Below are 19,977 nucleotides of genomic sequence, written 5' to 3'. Positions count from 1 at the left end.
ATTATTAAAACCTTTTAATAATTTGATAAGATTTTTTTTTGAGATATTTTCTAATAGTTTGTAGGATTAAAAAAGAATTTATTTTAAGAAATTTAATAATTAAATTTTTTAATAGTTTGATAAGATTTAATTTGAGGTTTAAATTCTTAAATAGTTTAGTAGGATAAAAAAATTTATAAATTTAATTTTCTTGTAAAAGATAATTAAACCTTTCAATATTTTGATAATATTTAATTTTAAGATTTAAATCCTCTAATAGTTTAGTAGGATTAAAAAATTTTATTTAAAAAAAATAATTAAACCTTTTAATAGTTTAGTAAGATTTAATTTGAGATTTAAATCATTTAATAATTTGGTAGGATTAATTTCAAAAAAATATATTTTTATTAAATTTTCTTATGAAGTTTTCAAATAGTCTAGTAAAATTCATAATTTTAAAATAATTTTAAACCTATAAAATTTTTTTAATAGTTTGATAGAATTTATAAATTTAATTTTAAAATTTACATGAAAAATATTAATTTAATTAAATAAATGAAATAAACAAAAAATTACCAAAAAGGATGGTAGCTTGTCTTAACAAAAAGTGGCTCAACATGGCTTAAGATATAGAGATTGACTCAACTTGGCTTGGTTGGATTGGCCACGCCTTGGCTAGGATGCAGATGAAGGGAATAGAACATCAATATCAGAGTAACAATAGCAAAATTTAAAAATGTTCAACTCCCTATAGCCAAGATTAATCAATAAGATCATGCAAATGTAACAAATAAGTTTTCGCTTGAAGCTTGTTACTTCTTATGCCGATTTCTAATCACCAAGTATGAGATCACCAATTTTGTTTGTTACAACCCAAAAGGTTTCAAACTTCTAGCCTCTAATAGTGATCTACATGAACAAGTATGAAAAAGCCTTCATAAAGGATCGAAGGAATGAAATAGATACTCTAGCTAGTGATTATTATGAAACCTCTTTTTTTTTTTTCTCAAGTTTGTTTTCAACACATAAGATGAAATTATATGTTTTTTCTTCTATATAAAGAGGGACGGCTTATGTTCTTTATATAGAAGAGGGGTTGATTACTCTAGGGTTAGCATAGATCAACTCTATTCTTAGTAGGTTCTCATGCATGTTGATTGTTACAACAATGAGATGTAGGGTTCCTTGTTAATTTCTCTACTTTTAGGCTTAACCTAATCTAAATTAAGTTCAACTTAATTTTTACCAATTTCAATATTTTATAATTGTCCTATTGTGTGTAACCCATTAGGTCCCTTAACATGTTGACAATAAACAAAAGTATTGTAATCCTTAGGTTTGGACTTAGATGAATCAAACCTATTAATTTCATCACTAATTCTCAAATTAGCCAACCTTATATTTATAGATTATAATCAATGCTAGCTACATTGCCATGATGTCCAATTGTTAAAGAAAATCAATATGGCTTAACAGCTTATCCATGTATGGTCTTCTAGTATAATTAATATCATTTCATCACTAGGCATCTTGATTTAATATTGAGTATGGATTAGTGTCTACTCAATCATGTCTATCCATACTAAATTTTGTTCTTGACATTAACTCACAAATAAGTTTTAGAAAAATTTTAAACTTTCATTTCACTATGGTAAAAAAGATTTATTGAGTTAATTCAATCCAGACTAATTTAGATACTCTCTTGATCACATAAGGTGATGAGCTCTATCTTAATTACTCATACATCGTCATATGTTTTATGTTATACCCAACCATACTTGACTAAAATATTAATGATTAGAACCATGAGTAAAGTCAAAGTATAACATTCATTACATAAGATCATAAGTAATCTCGTGTCAAAGGATTACTTATACAACTATTATATGATAATATTGCTATAGAAACTATGTGAGCTACCATATAACATTCTCATCTGGAGTCATATTCAATAAACTTATTCTTATAACAAGTACCCATATTTTAGCTTAAGTTTAACTAAACTTCAACCTATAAAATCGGTTGCTTACTCATGAGTAAGAGTATAATCATGTGCTAGTCTCAATAGCTTTTATCAGTATCCTCTTATTGATAAAAGTATCGATTATGAATATTTAGGAATATAGGTTTATGCAATGATCTCATAATTACAATCTCATTATAATTCCTTTGCAAAACTTTGTTTATATTTGAAGTACTTTATTATGTAAGCAACAATAACAATTATTTATATATATAAGCTCAAAGATAAAATAATAAAGACCTTTATAACATATTAAATATCACAATATGAAAATGTTTTCAACAAAACCAATTTGCTTGTAGGGTGCATAATAATAATCTCTCTCTTGCGCTAAAGCCAATTCCTTAGGTATCTATTATCATATTTTACTACATGTTTACCGTGTTTCTACTAGATAATGGCTTAGTAAAAGGATCAATAATGTTATTCTCAGTGAGTGCTCATTTAATTTTAACATCACCACTATAAAATAAAATCCCTAATGAGATGATATCGTCTCAATATATGTTTGGATCTTTGATGAGATTTTCATTTCTTGGCTTAAGCAATTGCTCCATTGCTGTCACAAAAGATGGCTATTGGATCAACAATGCTAGGAATATCACTTATCTTATTTATGAACTTCTTGATCCAAACAATTTCTTTTATAACCTTATATGCAAATATGTATTCGATTTCAGTTGTAAAATCAATAATTATACTTTGTTTGGAACTTTTTCAACTTACTACTCCGTCATTCAAGATAAATAATAACCACTTTAAAATTTACTATCATCTTTTTCAAATTAAAAACTTACATCACAATAACCCTCAACTCAAATTTTGGCTCCACCATAAACAAAAAACACATCCTTAGTTATTTAATTTAGAAACATATAGATTTAAGTTACCGAAAATAATAAATAATCTTTTCTCAATGTTGACGGGGAAGTGAAACTGTTGTGACAATGAAATCATGTCCAGATCCTGAAATCTTAAGTCTCAATCTCAAGTCCCGATGTCGCGTGATGTAACTCTATCTATTTAATGGCAACAAGACAATTCGTCAAAAAAATGAAATGCAAAGAGAACCACGGAAGATCACAAGTAAGTTTGGCTGCCTTGTCAAAGTCTTGGTTTTCTCTTTCTTTCAAGATTTGGAACATGGTTACCATTTTTTGTTTTCAGCCAAGGCATAAATTCTTCTAAAAGTATCTTTTAAAATGAGACCATTTAGCCATTTGTCGCTTCAAAAGCTTATCCTTGATCCATCACATGCACAAAGAAAAAAATTAGAGTTTATAAGATTAGAATTGCTTCCTGAGTGCCAATTATTATAAGTATCTCTCCAAACACGAGAAAAAGAACAGCGCAGACAGGATCAATCCACAATATATTTATCACATACAACATTCCTCCAAACTGCATTACTTTCTAGAAATTCTCCCAGGCCATTTCAACAATAATGCTTCATTACGGGAATCAAAATTAACAATTCCAAAGCCACCATACCGTTTACTTTTACAAAGTCCAGTCTACTGGTCTCAGTTTTCTTTTAGCATCAAGATCTTCCGATAAAAAACTGACGATGTATTTATTGAAGTTCATAGATCACCCCACTTAGTATTTTGAACAAAGACGAGTAGCATATTGGAAGGTTGGCAAGAACAGATTTTATCAAGGCCACTTTACCATCAATTGACAAAAGTTTGCTCTTCCACTAGCTGAGTCTTCTCTTAAAAGTGTCAATCACCGATTGCCAAATTTTTTTGGCCAATACCGGTTGCCAAGTTGAGATCAACCATGGATTTGCCCTCAAAGGAAGGCCAGCTTTACAATGACATTAGTAGTCCATTCTTCAATAATTTGATAGTCTACTTTAGTACCAAACAAGGCACTCTTGGCAAAATTAACTTTCAGACGTGAAGATAAATGAAAACGCTAATGGATTCTCCTAATTTGAAGTAGTTGATCAGCTCATGCTTCACAGAAAATTATTGTGTCGTCTGCAAATTGCGGATGGGAGATTTGCAAATCTCTGTCCAATTTCGATACCATTGAATAAACCCATTGAGACAGCCTCTCTTAATAATAAGCTCAAACCTCTTACAACTATAAAGAAAAGAAATAGGGAAAGGTGAATAGGACTTATAGGTGAGCCATTTATGAGAACCGAACTGATACTGTGGAGATGCAGCCCCAAATCCACTTCCGAAGCCCATAGATTCGTAATAAAAATGAGAAAAACCCAATTCACATTATCTAAGGCTTTTTAAAAATTTGAAAACTAGGCCACCATTCTTTGACTTCTTTATGCAATCAATAAGCTCATTTGTTATCAAAATACCATACAACGTTTGTCGACCTTCCATAATGTAGACTGAGTGGAATGAATTAATGAACCTAGCACCTGTATATAGGTCGAAAATCATTAAGAGATTCTGTACGTAGCTTCTTGGCTACTAATGCAATAAAAGAACAATTAATACCCTTTGGTATCTTACTTGTTCTGTAAAAATCATGGAGAATTTTCAAGATATCATATTTTAGCAAATTTCACTTCTTTTTTATGAAAATTGAAAATGAGCTCATGAGGACCCAAAGCTTTATCACCATTATAATCCTCCATTGCCGCCCATACTTCTTCCTCAGTGAAAGGCAATTAGTTGCTAAGCTTGACGAGTTGGCAAATTTTTAGGCTCGATATTAGAGAAAACGAAGGAGGGGCCTGGAGGTTTCCTAAAATATTCTTGGAATTGGCATTCCACAGCTTGTCTTACTTTTGGCATTAAGTTGCTGCCACGAAAAGATATATGACTCAAAAGTTATTTCTTCATCTGTTGTTTGCAATGCAATTAAAAAACTTTTTGTTTTTGTCCCCTACTTGAATCCACTTCAATCTTGCTTTTTTGCCTCCATGTTTTTTTGTTCAATGCTTTGAAGGTGCCATAGTTCTTTCTTTATTGAAATAATAAGAGCCAATGGTATCATTGATGGGCATGCTTCATGTTCCTTCCCCAAAATAGTAATCTCTTTATCTGGTGAATCAATGGAGGTAATCATACCATCATTCACATAAACATTCCATAACCTGATATTCCTTTTTAACAATTTCATTTTTTGATGAAGCCGAAAACTAGCCAATGATTGAATTCACCTTGTAACTTTTCCACTTCTTTTGTACTAGACAATTGAATTCACCATTTTCAAGCCAATGATTGAATAACTTGAACGATTTAGGCCCCCAATAAAAAACATCAATTCCCAAACAAATAGCAAAATAGAATGAAATTGAATCCTCTAGCACCATTGGTTGGTTGATGAATAAGTTGATAGCCATTTTGGTGAAAGAAAGAATCTACCCAATCTACTCATTTTTGTTGCATTGCTCCTCCTATACCAAATGAATTTTCTACCAGCCAAAGGTAGATCTACCGGTTTAGAATCTTGGAAAAAATTAGCAAAGTCATTAGTTGATCTTAGTATATCTAAAATACTGAACTGTTCTTCCTCGTTCAAAACAGCATTAAAGTTTCCAGCGAAGCACCAAAATTCATCATTGTTGGTTTTCAGTTAAACAACTTCTTCAATAAAAGCCTTTCTCTCTCACATCATTTAGGGCATACAAGTTGAATAGATAAGAACACATAGCAATTGGAAAATTTTCCTTTTAACCAAATATAATGCTGTTTGATTATTGAAGAGAGACCCAAAATTTAGTTCACGTTTGGGCTCAATGTCTTGGTTTTTAAGATATAGTTGGTAGTAGTTATTATATGTGGTTGGGCGATTCCTAATATTCAGCCACTTTTTTTGCTTTCCATTATCTGTTAACTGTTTGAGCTTTTTATTATGTTAGTTATTTTGTAAGCCTATTAAAAGGCTGATTGAATTTAATAGAAAAGTAAAGCAATTTATGTGCAATTACCCAAAATGATTCTTTCCTTGGCATCAGTGATTTAATTTCAAAAAGCTTACCTTCTTTCCAAATAAATTTTTGTTATCAGAGCCTTAAGATTCTTACCCATTTTTGTGTCTGCTGAATTGTTAACAATGGTAGTTAATGGCAATTCAAATGTAGCTCAACCTCTCATTCTCGTATTTGACTAAAAATGTTACGACTTCTGGAGCATGAAGATGAAGACTCTTGTCAAATCTTAAGATCTTTGGGCTTTTGTAGAGACCAAATACGATGAGAATGATAACGATGAAGGATAGCTAAAAGACAACAAGAAAAAAGATTCTAAAGCCCTATTTATCATTTAGTTGGTAGTTCATAAGATAATTTTCTTCAGGATTGTAGCAGCCAACATTTCAAAGAAAGCTTGGGAAACCTTGTAGAAAAGTTTCAAGGCTCTTTAAAAGTTATTGCTATGAAACTCCAAACTCTTTGGAAGTTAGGCTAAAAGGAAAAAAAAACCTGGACCATGAAAAAAGTTGCAGCAGATTGCTAAGTGAGTTCAAGGGAGTTGTCACGTGAAGTATAAGGACCTTGTTGAGTAATTTAAGGATAAGAAAATGTTGATTAGTTATGGGTAATCATGCCATAGTGGTGCGAGTAATTTAGGAAATGAGCTATAGTTATGCATAATGGTGGGATAGTGGTACAAGTAATTTAGGGAATGAGTTATAAATATGTAAAATAGATCATTTTGTGGGGGTTGATTCAACACCTTCATTTGCTGCATTCTCACATGGATTTTCACTTTTACTTCAAATCGAAATTATCAAATGAAATACCTCTAATAAGGTTCAAATCTTTGAATGATATTTATGAAACTTGTCAATTTTCTCTCCTTGTTTCAGATCCTACAACTTTTAAAAAAAATAGCAAACCCAAAAAAATGGTAGAATGCAATGCAAGAAGAGATGATGGTAATCTAGAAGAATGAAACATGGGAGATGGTATATCTACCTAAAGATAAGAATGCAATTGGCCTTAAATGGGTGTTCAAAATGAAATATCATGCTAATGGAACCATACAAAAGCCCAAAGCCTAGTTGGTGGCAAAAGGATACTCACAGCAACAAGGTATTAATTTTGAAAAAACTTTTTCTTTGGTTGCTTGATTCAAAAATATGAGAATTATTTTAGCCTTGGCTGCACAACTTCATTAGCTTGTTTATCAATTTGATGTCAAGTTTGACCTTTTAAATGGAGATTTGAAAAAAAGAGGTGTATGTCAATCAACTTGAAGGTTTTGTGATCAAAAGCGATGAGACAAAGGTGTACAAGCTAAAAAATGGCATTTTATGGGCTAAAGCAAGTACCACAGGCATGTTATAATAAGATTGATAGCTATTTTTGTCATAATGGCTTCACAAGGAGTGAGAATAAGCATATTCTTTATGTGAAGAAGAAAAGAAAAAATGATCTTATAATTGTTTATCTTTATGTTGATGATATTATTTATTTGGGCTCATGTGATTCTCTTGTTGTTGAATTTAATTCTAATGTGATGAAGGAATTTTAGATGTCAGGCATGAGTTTGTTACATTATTTTTTGGGGCTTGAGGTGAAGCAAGGCGAGGATGGAATTTTCATTTCACAAAGGAAATATGTAATTGATCTACTTAAAAGAGTTAATTTGCTTAATTGCAATCCAACTATCACACCCATGAACATGAATGAGAAATTACAACTTGAAGATGGTTCAAAAAAGGCTGATGCAAGGACTTTTAGAAGCTTAGTAGGAGGTTTGATTTATCTAACCCATGCTAGACTAGATATTGCACTTTTTGTTAGTGTAATATCTAGGTTTATGCAAAGTCCCATAAAATATCATCTTGGAGTGGCATAAAGAGTCTTATGTTATATTGTTGAAACTTGTGATTTTGGGATTTGATATTGGCAAATTACAAACTTTAAGTTATATGGATTCATAAATAGTGATTGGGCAAGTTCATTGGATGACAAAAATAGTACTTCTGCAAGTGTTTTCACTCTTGGATCAGGTGCCATCACATAGAGTTCAAAGAAACAAGCTAAATAGCTTTATCATCTTCATAAGGTGAGTATGTAGCAGCAACTTTAGCAATTTGTCAAGCAATTTAGATTAGAAGACTTCTCACAGATATTTGTTAAGTTCAAGATAGTGCAAATAAATTTTTTTGTGACAACAAGTCAATGATTGCTATGACAAAGAATCTGGCATTTCATGGGAGAACAAAGCACATTGACATTTTTTTCACTTTATTTGTGACTTAGTTGTAGATGGCATAATCAAAATAAAGCATTGTGGAACAGATGAGTAACTAGCAGATTTTCTCACTAAAGCACTTTCAAGAGAGAAAATTTTCTACTTCTGATTACATCTTGGAGTATGTGATTTTGATTCAAAGGGGAGTGTTGAAGAGTGATCCAAAATTTAGTTCATGTTTGGGCTCAATGTCTTGGTTTTTAGGATATAGTTGGTAGTAGTTATTATACGTGGTTGGGTGATTTCTAATATTCAGTCATTTTTTTCACTTTTCCATTATCTGTGAACTATTTGAGCTTTTTACTCTGCTAGTTATCTTGTAAGCCTATTAAAAGACTGATTGAATTTAATAAAAAGGTAGAGCAATTTATGTGTAATTACCCAAAATTGATTTTTTTCTTAGCATTGGTGATTTAATTTCAAAAAACTTACCTCTTTCTTTAACATTGATAACATCTAAAGCTAGTTAAAATTATCCCTCTAACCATATACATATTAAATCTCCCACCGACGCATATGAATCACTACAGACAAATTTGCTTCCACTTCTACCCTAAAGCTGGTTAATTATCAAGTCTAAAACCCTATAATATTTTGTTTCTTGAATAAAAACAATACTTTTTTTTTCCTTAATAATAAGCTAGTGAAAAGCCTTCTTTTCTCTTTCATACCAATACTTCTATTTAACGAGAATATTTCCATTATGACAAAATAAAAACCTAGAGGGAAAGAAAAACAATGAGTGAAGTTTAAAGGTTACCTTTTCACTCCACCTTTTCTATTTCAATTCCATTAATTTCTCAGTTATTTCTTTTTTAGCTACTCCCGCTATTAATCCCAACAAATTTCCCATCTTTAATGTTCTTTCAGCTTTCTTTCTAAGAGCCATTTTCCAACTCCTTATATCCTTATCAAATAATTTACTTCTTCAAAAACTTGTAGATTCAGCTCATTTTTCTCTTTTGAGCGATTTTGATGATAAGTCTTTTTTCCCTTTCCTTGTTCTCTTGCCTTCTTTGTTTAATCTCTTAAAGTCTGATATTTGTTCTCCCACTAACAAGAACTTTCTACCATTCTCTCATTTCTTTTGTTTCTTCATGAACCAAAGTAGCTCATATACTCTCCAAGTAATCTTCTTAAGCCATCATTGTATTTTCTTTTGGCCCGTTTTGTGTTGCTGTTTTTTTTAAAACATCTTTTTCCACTGTCTTGTGGATCAACTCATCAGAACATGATGGTCCATTCATAGCCCAATATTATTTGAGTTAGAATAAAAATTCTCAATTAGCCTATCACCATTTGCCAAATATTGACTTTTACCTTTTTTATATATTTTAATCTAAAAATAATCTTTTTCTTGTAAAAAGTTATTTTTTATTCTTTTGCTTAAAACTCAATCCCATCTTATCAGGAATACCTTGTGAAAGCATTCTATTTGAACTAGGTAGCAAATAATAGCTTCTCCAACTATATTACCTATTTCTAAAATTTCATTATCATTGTCTATTTATGCTCCTATATCTACCCACAGATTGTTCATTTTCTACACCAAGGCAAACACTATTTCTCGATTTTTCACCATTAGAATTTTAACTTTGTACTTCTTCCCCCAAACCTATAACATCGGATGAACTCCAACTTGATGAGAATTAAACTGACTTAACCTTGTTTTTTTGCTTTGCACCTTGATTCCAAAAGAAATTAAGACCAACTTCTATTGACATTCTTATAATATTTGAATAAAAATAAATATGAACACAAAGTGGGTAGTAGTAACATCAGTGACAACATACAAACTGAAGTAGCCATCAAAGACATCCGTGCAAAGTTGATTGCATGCATATTTTAAAATTAATCAAGAAAAACCCATGCAATGTGTGAAGGCAAAGTAGAAAAAACTAGCAAGGGCCTCTAGCTAAACCTAATATTCAGTGCATGTAATTTCAAATGAGAAATGAAATAAGACTTAAGAAAGCCACAATGACTTGAAATAAGAGAAAGGACCACAAAAAGGAAAAATGAAATTGGAATTGTGAAAAGACATAATGTGAATAGATCGGTGGAGGACAGATTTTAGCTTCACTAGAAACAATGAAAACCCTCACATAGAATTGTTGTAGGCTTGAAAACCCATGAGCAGTTAGGGTGCTTCACAGCTTCGTGAAGAAAAAAGATCCTAACGTAGTGTTTCTTAGTAAAACACATGTAAAAGTAGCAAAAATGGATATAATTAGAAGGAAATGTATGATGGATTCTTTTTTTGAGATAGACATAAAGGGTAAAAGTGAAGGTTTAGGTTTGAAATGGAAGGATAATTGTACTCTTAACCTATTTAACTTTTTAAAAAACCACATCGATATAGAGATCATAATAGGGATAATAAGAAGTAGAGGATAATAGGCTTTTGCGAAGAACCAATAACCCACCTTAGAAACAGAACATGGCAACCCTTGAAACAATTATCTAGGATGTCTCCTTTTTCATGGCGATGTTTAAGAGATTTTAATGAAATCTTTTGGGATTCTGAGTGGATGAAAATAGTTCCTTAGTATGTAGTGACAAATTTGATAACTTTGATGTCAAACCATAACTTGATAGTCATGGATACCGAGGGGAAAAAAGCAGTAGACATGGTAAGAGAAGGAAAAAAATCTCTTATTTTAAGGTAACTTGGACCTGGAATAAGAATTATGACAATATTATATGATAAAAGATGAAAAAATGCATAGATGGGACACTGACCAAGAAATTAGAGTATGTGAGAGAGAAGTGATGGTAATGGAACAAGAATGCTAATATTGAGGGCCACCAAATCATGGAAAACTTGGTTAAAGGTATGAAATGATTAAGAGATAGGAGCCAATAAGTGGCTTGTTAGAAGAAGCTGGGGTTGTACAAGAGCAATTAAATGAAGCAATTGAAAAAAAAAGAGTTATATTGGGCCTAGCATGTAAGGATTTCATGGCTCCAAAGTGGGGAAAAAATACCAAGTTTTCCCACTCTCAAGCCATATCCAAAAAGAAAGTAAACCCTATTAAAAGGCTTGTTGATGGGGATGATAGGTGGTGTGAAGATGTGGCCAGTATTGAAACCATTGCTATGGAATATTTTGAGAATTTGTTTAAGACGTATAGGCTGAGAAACATTGAAAACATAATTGGAGTTGTAGATGTGTGTATCATAGATGAAATGAATATGGCTTTGATTGTAGAGTTTAGAAATAAAATAGATGCACCCAAAAGAGGCCTAGGGGTTTGATGGTATGCTTGGTCTTTTTTACCAAAAATATTGGAATATTGTAGGTCAGGATGTTACCACTTTCTGTTTATCGTGTTTTGAATACGGTGGGTAACATTAAAGAGGTAAATAGCACTAATATCATTTTTATCCCTAAGGTGAAAAACCCATAGGAAATAACTAGTTTCAAGCCCATTAATTTATGTAATGTAATGTATAAGATAATTGCAAAAACATTGGCCAATAGACTTAAAAGTGTTTTGCCTTACTGTATGAATGAAAATCAAATTGCCTTCATGTTAGGAAGGTTAATTACTGATAATGTTCTCATTGCTTATAAACTTTTCCATAAACTTAGCATAAAAGAATAGGTAGAAAAGGTTTTGTAGCTTTTAAGCTAGACATGAGTAAGGTGTATGATAGAGTTGAATGGATTTTTCTAGAAGCCATAATAAGAAAGTTACGTTTCCATGAGAAATGGGTGTTTATTATCATGAAATGTATTTCTATTATCTTTTACTCCATATTGGTTAATGGTGATATCACAGACAGGTTCTGCCTTAAGCAAGGCTGAGACAAGGTAACCCATTCTCACCATATTTATTTTTGCTATAGACTAAAAGATTCTCTACAATGTTATTAAGATATCATAAGGAGAAATTAATTAGTGGGATGTATGTTAGCAAAACCTGACACAAAATCACTCATTTGATTTTCACAAATGACAGCATACTATTCATTATAGCAACTAGGCCAAATGCAAAAGAATGAAGAACTTGCTATAGGGATTTAAAAATGGTTTAGGTCAACAAATTAATCATAAAAGGTTCTCTTTATTTTTTAGCAGAAACATTGGGGAGAGAAATAGCGAGATTGTTAAATAGATCATGGGATTTCAAGCTACAACAACTCTTAAAAAAATTTGGGACTACCTACACTGGTGGGAAAAAACAAGAAAAGAGCTTTCCGAGAAATAAAAAATAAATTTCAGATAAAAATAGACACATGAAGTAACTGAATGTTATCATGGGGAGAAAAAATTTTTATTAAATTTATTTTCCAGACTATTCCATCCTATGCAATGAGTTATTTTTCTTTCCAAAGGGATTGTGCCTAGAGTTGAATGGTCTAGTTAGTAAATATTGGTAGAACTCTAAGAAGGATCGTAAGGGGTTTCATTAGGCTATATAGGAAAAATGTGTAAGGATCTAGGTGGAATAGGGTTAGAAAACTTTATTCACTTCAATCGGGAGTTTTTAGTAAAATAGTGTAGAGATTGCTTATGAATTATGACTCTCTGGTATACAAAGTTCTTAGTGCAGGGTGTTTTCCAAATATGACTTTCCTTGAGACCCTAATTGGCCACTATCCCTTTTCAATATAAAAGAGTATTTGGTAAGTAAAAGATGTACTATAGATAGGATTGGTATAGAAGGTAGACGATGGGAAACAAATCAGAATATAGGGAGATAAATGGCTACTTTTAACCATTCCATAGATGCAAACACTGAAGATCATGAGCTTAATGAAGATGAAACTAAAGTGGTTATCTTCAAACAAGGATGTGGAAGATGAATACTAATCATAGAATTTTCTCAAAGGATGAAGCAATGTTAAGTTGTTCCATTCCTCTAAGTAAAAATTAGCCTAAGGATAGACAAATTTAGAGCTTGGAGAAAAATGGAAAATTTACCATAAAAAGTGCCTATTGCCTTTTATGTAGGGAATAGGAAATGGTACAAACTCAAGATGATGATCCATGCAATAAGGTTAAAAAGAATTTTTTAGGGAAAATCTAGAAAGCAAAAATTTCAAGCAAGATACAGATTCGATAGGAACTTAAATAATGGTTACATACTAGTGTCAAGCAACTTCTAAAGAAAAAATATCAAAGTGAACCAAGTTTGTTTGAGATATGGTAAGAACTACAAAAAGGTGACACATACAGTCTGGGAATATGAAAATGCAAAAGCAGTGTGGGATTGCATGGCCATTTCAAACATGGGGAAAACTGTGGACCCAAGTCTGCAATATGGGTGTTTGTTTAAAATTTATAATAAGGTTAGTAACAACAACTTGAAAAAGGGACTGATTGTGATTTAGGCAATTTGGCACAATCGAAATATGAAAGTTAATAATGCTATAAAGTAAGATCCAACAGCCATGACAACATTTGCTAAAGATTACTTGGGAGTGGTAGATGTATTATGGTTATAATAAGAAATCATGAAAATCACTGTATAGGTGTAGTTGTAGCAAAAATAAGTTATGTGTGTAATCCACTTATGGTGAATGCTATCGTAGCACTCCATTCTACAAAGTTAGCCCATGAGATGGATTCACTTGAGTCATCATTGAAGGGTACTCCATCCAAATAATCAACATTAACATAAGAACAATGGACATGTCCATCATATGGAACTTGGTAGCAGTTGTACACATGATTTGGCATAGGTTTGAATCTATTGAAGCAGTTTTTGAGAAAATGAAGGTAATGGCTATAAATGGAGAATGCCCCTCTTTTATCCATGATATCATTTCTACTTAATGTTAGGTTTTACATTGAAATGAAAACTTTATATTTTCTTAAAAAAAATAAAGGAATATAAATGAGAAATTGAACTTGGAAGAGAAATATCTTTTCTAATTAGAGATAATACCCTAATTACATTCAACCGTTTTTTCTTCATCATACTATCATCAATGGTAATAAAGTTGCCACATTGATTCCCAATTCTCTAAATGAAATCATTGCACAAGGTGTGAATAGGAAGGTTTTCCAGTTTCAACTATACAAATTTATCATAAGAAATTAAATATGTATTCCATGGTTTTGTCTAGAATTAACATTCACTCAGCCACGTTTTACCATCTTCTAGCATACCTATCATTTACTCCTTTGATTCAAATGTAAACAACACCATATTGCCTCTTATGAATATGATAGAAAAATGCATAACACCTTGACAAAAGATACATGTTAAAGATGATGGATGGACTGTGAAATTTTCACCTTAGCCACCACACATTTATTTAGCCATTCCATTTTTCAAGTTTTTCATTTTTCATAATGATTATATTGAAAATCTAGATACTATGTTCAAGTCATAGTTCTAAAACCTCTTTAAACTCTTTAACCACTATGTCCTTTCCTTAAGGGGGAGTTTCGATATTGATTTATGTCTATTTGGATTTTTTCCTTTTACCACATCAACATAAGATGGTTTTTCATTTTTTGTAATGATCTAATGACATGATGATGCCATTTTTATATCATTTATACTCTATGTTTTGTTAACTGATTTGCTTTTATGATCCTATTTAAACTTTGCTAAACTCACACTTAGCGTCTATTCATTCCAATTTGTATGATTTTGTTGCTTATATGACTAAAAAGCTTCTCTAAGATCTTTGAATCTAAAGAGGCCAAACTTGCTATGTCTTGTCTTTCTTTTATTTAAGGATTATAAAAATCAAGTACCCTATCATACTACATAATCACGTCTCTTAAGTCTCCATCTTTTATCTTTTGGATGAATATTATCCACAAAACAATTACAAGTTTTTTTTTCAATTGTTCATTTTTTGAAAACTACGTATGTGACCCTATGCTCAATTATGGCATATTCATTGTGTTTTTTATTTTACTTTCTCTCTCTAGCTCTCTTTCTCTCATCATGGATTCCAATAGTTAAGAGCAACTTAAATTTAAATATAGGTTTATTGTAGTTAGAATTGATATGACAATTCTAATAAAGTATTAACTATTTGTTATAAATAACCAAAATTAATTAGTATTCTCAACTGCTTGTTGGGAGTGATTAAAATTGCATTAGAGATTTGTTTGAGATTTTTTTAGATTGGATAGATATTGCTTGATAGATAAAAAAAAAAAACTTGCAAGAAAAAAATTTTAAGAGAAAATAGATTCTTGATAGGTAAGTTAATAGGTTTATAAATAGTGAAGATCTCTATAGGATAAAGTATAAGAAAAAGATGTAAAAAATTTATTGAGTTTTATTGGGTAGACATCTTAAAGGACTAGAAGAGAATGACAAGATTCTTATGGGTGTGTATTCTTAAATGTTTGTAATGAACCAGAGAAGAATGAGAGAATCTAAACAAGTATGATGATTATTATGTTTTTTTAGATGGACTAAAGAAGATTAAGATAGTCCACATAGGTATGGTAAGCCACATGGGTATGTGTGAATGTTTGTTTGAGTTAAGAATGCTCTATAGGACTATAAGAGAATGAAATAGTCCATAAGTATTGTTTGAAATTGAGTATTGATTTATATGATTGTATGTTTATAACTCTTTACAACTAGTGGATCATTTTTTCATTTATAGATATATATCAGTTAAGCTATATCATGTTAAATTACTTTTTCTTGTATGGTTGATTAAATGTTTGATTATACTTTTGCTAACTTAATTGTATAATTGGGTTAGGGCCTTTTGGCCTAACAATTAGAATCAGAGCAATCGTGATCAACTAGTATCAAATTGAAAGTTTAATATGTGAGAAGAGGTAAGCACAAAAGAGCTTAATTCAAGGAGGAGTTCGAGTTCATGTGTTGAAAGATTAGTTTGAGTGAAATGATGAAGACATATAAGAGAAGATAATTGTAAGACTTTCATTGTGTGTGGAGCCAAACATATCTAGTATAAGAATGATTTGATGAAATTTAAGTCAAGAAGGAGATTGTTGGGATTGACTCAAATCACATAAGAAATTTGTTTGAGATATTTTTTAGATTAGCTAGATGTTGCTTGATGACAAAAAACTTGTAAAAGCAAAATTTTAAAAGGAAATAGATTCTTGATAGGCAAGTAATATACTTATAAATAGCGTAAGTCTCTATAGAATTAGGTATGAGAAAATGATATTCGATAGTTATAGGATTTTATTGGGTAAACTCCCATAGGACTAGAAAAGAATAAAAAGGTCTTTATGGGTATGTATTCTTGAATGTTTGTAGTAGACTAAAAGAGAATAAAAGGATTCACATAAATATAACGATTATTATGTTTATTTAGGTGTATTAAAGGAGATTAAGATGGTCTACACAAGTATGGTGAGCCATATGGGTATGTGTTAATGTTTGTTTAAGTTAAGAATGCTCCGTAGGACTACAAGAGAATAAGAAGTTCCATGGGTATTGTTTGGGATTGAGTGTTGATTTATATGATTATATGTTTATAATTCTCTACAATTAATGTATCTTTTTCTCATCCATGGATATATGCCAATTGGGGTGAACCACGTTAAATTACTTTCTCTTGTATAGTTGATTGAATGTTTGATTATGTTTATGTCGACTTAATTATTTAATTGAATTATGACTTTTTGGCCTAACAATTGAAATTAAAGTTGTCATGATTCTATCAACTAGTATCAAAGTGAAGATTCGAGACATGAAAAGAGGCAAACCTAAAAAAGCTTGATTCAAAGAGGAGTTTAAGTTTATATGTTGAGATATTAGTTTATGTGAAATGAAAAAACCACATAAGAAAATATGATTGCAAGACTTCCATAGCATGTAGAGCTAAGTAAAAAGATGATTAGATAGAATTTGAGTCAATATAGGATTGTTAGATGTTGCTTGATAACTAAGAAAACTTGCAAGAGATGAACTCTTAAGAGATAATTTATTCTTGATAGGTAAGTTAATAGGCTTATAAATAATAGAAGATTTTGTAAGGTTAAGTATTAAAAAAAGATGTAAGAAATTTATGCAGTTTTATCGAATAGACACACCATATGACTAGAGAAGAATGATAGGTTCTTTATGCTTGTGTATTCTTGAATGTTTGTAGTAAACTAAAAAAGAATGAGAATGTCTACATAAATATGATGATATTATGTTTGTTTAGGTGGACTAAAGGTGATTGAGTCGGTCTATATAGATATAATAAGCTACATGAGTATGTGTAAATGTTTGTTTGGGTTGAGAATACATTATAAAATTAGAAAAGAATGTGAGGGTCCATAAGTATTATTTGGGATTAAGTGTTAATTTATATGATTGTATATTTATTATTCTTACAGCTATGATATCTTTTTTTCATATGTAAATATAGGTCAGTTGAGCTGAATCACATCAAATTGCTGTTTCTTGTTTAATTAATTAATTATTTGATTATACTTCTACTGACTTAATCTTTAATTAGATTGAGACTTTTTAACCTAACAATTAAACTAAGAGCTGTCGTGATATTATCACTGCTTTTCTTTGCAAAAAAGTTTACTATCTCTTTTGTCTTTGCCTCTCACTTCGTTTTTTCTCATCTAGCAACTTTTTCTTTTCCCTGTAAAATCAGATTACTTTATTTCTTCTCATATCAATCTGATTCTTAGGATGCTGTTTGGTTGATGAGAGATTTTATTAACAAAATTGGATAGATTTTTAACGATATTGATGCATTATTACAGAGTTGAAATATGGAATATATTGAAGATTTTTTAACTAAGAAGAAAAATATTATTGATCAACAAGAAATTACACTAAGATTTGGATTACCAAAGTGTCCTAGAGGACCTGACCCTTAAAGCAAAGAGAAGCAACCAAAGAAGCTAACGATGCAAGTTAATTAAAATGGAATGATCTATAAGAGGTAGCAGTTGAGTTTGATTTTTCATGCATTTTGATTGGTTGAACCACCTCACATTTGCCTATAAATAGAAGGGAATGACCAGCCATTAAAAGAACTTTAGCTAGTTTTTACATTTTTTTCCTTGCATTTATTTTCTTTTCTCTTTAAACAGATTCCTCTTTATTCATTTAAAGGGCTGTTTGGAAGAAAATTGCCTTTATTTTCTAGCAAGATTTACTTTTCTTGCTTTATTTTACATGCACTTTAAGAATTCTTCAATAAAAGTTCATGATCTTTATGTTTTCAAGTTCAATTTGATGCATTTGCATTTGATTCACAAATCAATTTGGCAAATCTTGGTTTCGACCTATCTACAATTTTTGTATTGGATCTTGATCAAATCTTGCTTATTTTAATCCTTTTTTTTTTTTGGATTCTTGATTCATTGTTCTAAAATTCTAGTAAAAATAACAACCAAATTCAATCTACAAACTTCCAAAAAAATCTTCAAATTTTCGGTTTGATCTAGAAGGTAAGCTAAAGCTTGAATGAGTGACAGCACTTCAAGTGTCCTCTCACCTAGCTGGGTGTATAGTTTGCAATTTCTTTGCTATGCACTCTTTAATTTATCAATTTACTTGTTAAATTTTATTTGATTACATTTAAATTCATGCATTTCAATTATATTTGGCTACATTTTCTTGTAACCACTCTGTTTTTGCCATTCTTGCACTTGGTTTGTAATTAAGTTCAATGAGCTAACTTTTTTATTAATTCATGTGATTTCTTTGTTAATTTATGTAGCAAACTCATAATCTATGTTGTCTTAGTTCAGTTTGAGTTCATTCCAATTAGAGAGTTGTAGATCTAATTTTTCATCCAAGAATTGTTAGTTTTTAGCTTTCAAAATCGGCTTCGATTTTGCATTTTGCTTGCTAGATCTTGCGATTTCCTTTCATTACTTGCACTTTAATTCTATTTCTATCTTAGTTCAGTTACTGTTTTGCAATTTACAAATCAATTTCATTCAAGTTGTAGCACCTTAGATGTATTTTCCTTGTTAAAAATTTGATTTTATAGATTTGCATTTGCATTCTATTCTGTTTGTTTCACTTGGATTTTACAATTTTGCTTTTGTAATTTTACTTCAATTCTATTTTAATCTTAGGTTAGTTAACATTTTTGTCATTTTCAATTTGTTTGGATCATTTCTTAAGAATTTTCTAGATGTTTCTTTTATTGAAAGTTGAAAGTTAGTTGAAGTAGTTAGTTTTAGGTTATAGGTAGTTATTTCAGTTTATGCATTTTGGCTAATATTTTACTTGTTAGTTAATCTTGTTGTTTTCGATTATTAGATTTGCATTTCAATCATCTTAAGTTAGTTTAATTCATTTTAGCTAATATTTTTGTTGAAATTTCCAAGTTGCTTATTTTACATATTGCTAGTTTACTTTTTACAAGAATTATGTTTTGTTTCATTGTTCTAATCTACTTTTCTAGTTAGCTTAGTCTTGTGTCAACTTTTCGATTGAGCCAACTTTAGAATGAATGTGGGGATAATAGGTGGTTAGGCTAAGAACTTTTTTAGCTAATCCTTGTGGGAACAATATCTAGACTTTCAGTCTCTATTATTACTTAAACAACTTGTGCGTATGCAGAAATAGTCCAAACTCCAGGATGAATCAATTTTTTTAATATATCTAGTGCCCAACTATATTTATTATAATGCTTAGTCTCTATGTACACAAATGCAACAGAAAATGCCATCTCAATAGAAGTCACACTAATAATCTCAAGTAATAGAATATAGTATTTGTTCGTTTTATAAGTGCAATCCATCATCAGTACACTTGGAAGGTATCAACAAATTTATACCAACAGAATGAGCCTAAAACAAGTCTCTCATACATTTAGTTGAGTCATTAGTCCTATGCCACTCCATGTATTTATAATCGGTCA

The sequence above is a fragment of the Durio zibethinus genome, chromosome 4 (genome assembly GCF_047325235.1).
Source record: "Durio zibethinus cultivar Kanyao isolate XHJ-2024 chromosome 4, ASM4732523v1, whole genome shotgun sequence".
NCBI lineage: Eukaryota > Viridiplantae > Streptophyta > Magnoliopsida > Malvales > Malvaceae > Durio > Durio zibethinus.
The sequence above is the reverse complement of the archived record's forward strand: the minus strand, read 5'-3'. Positions refer to the sequence as shown.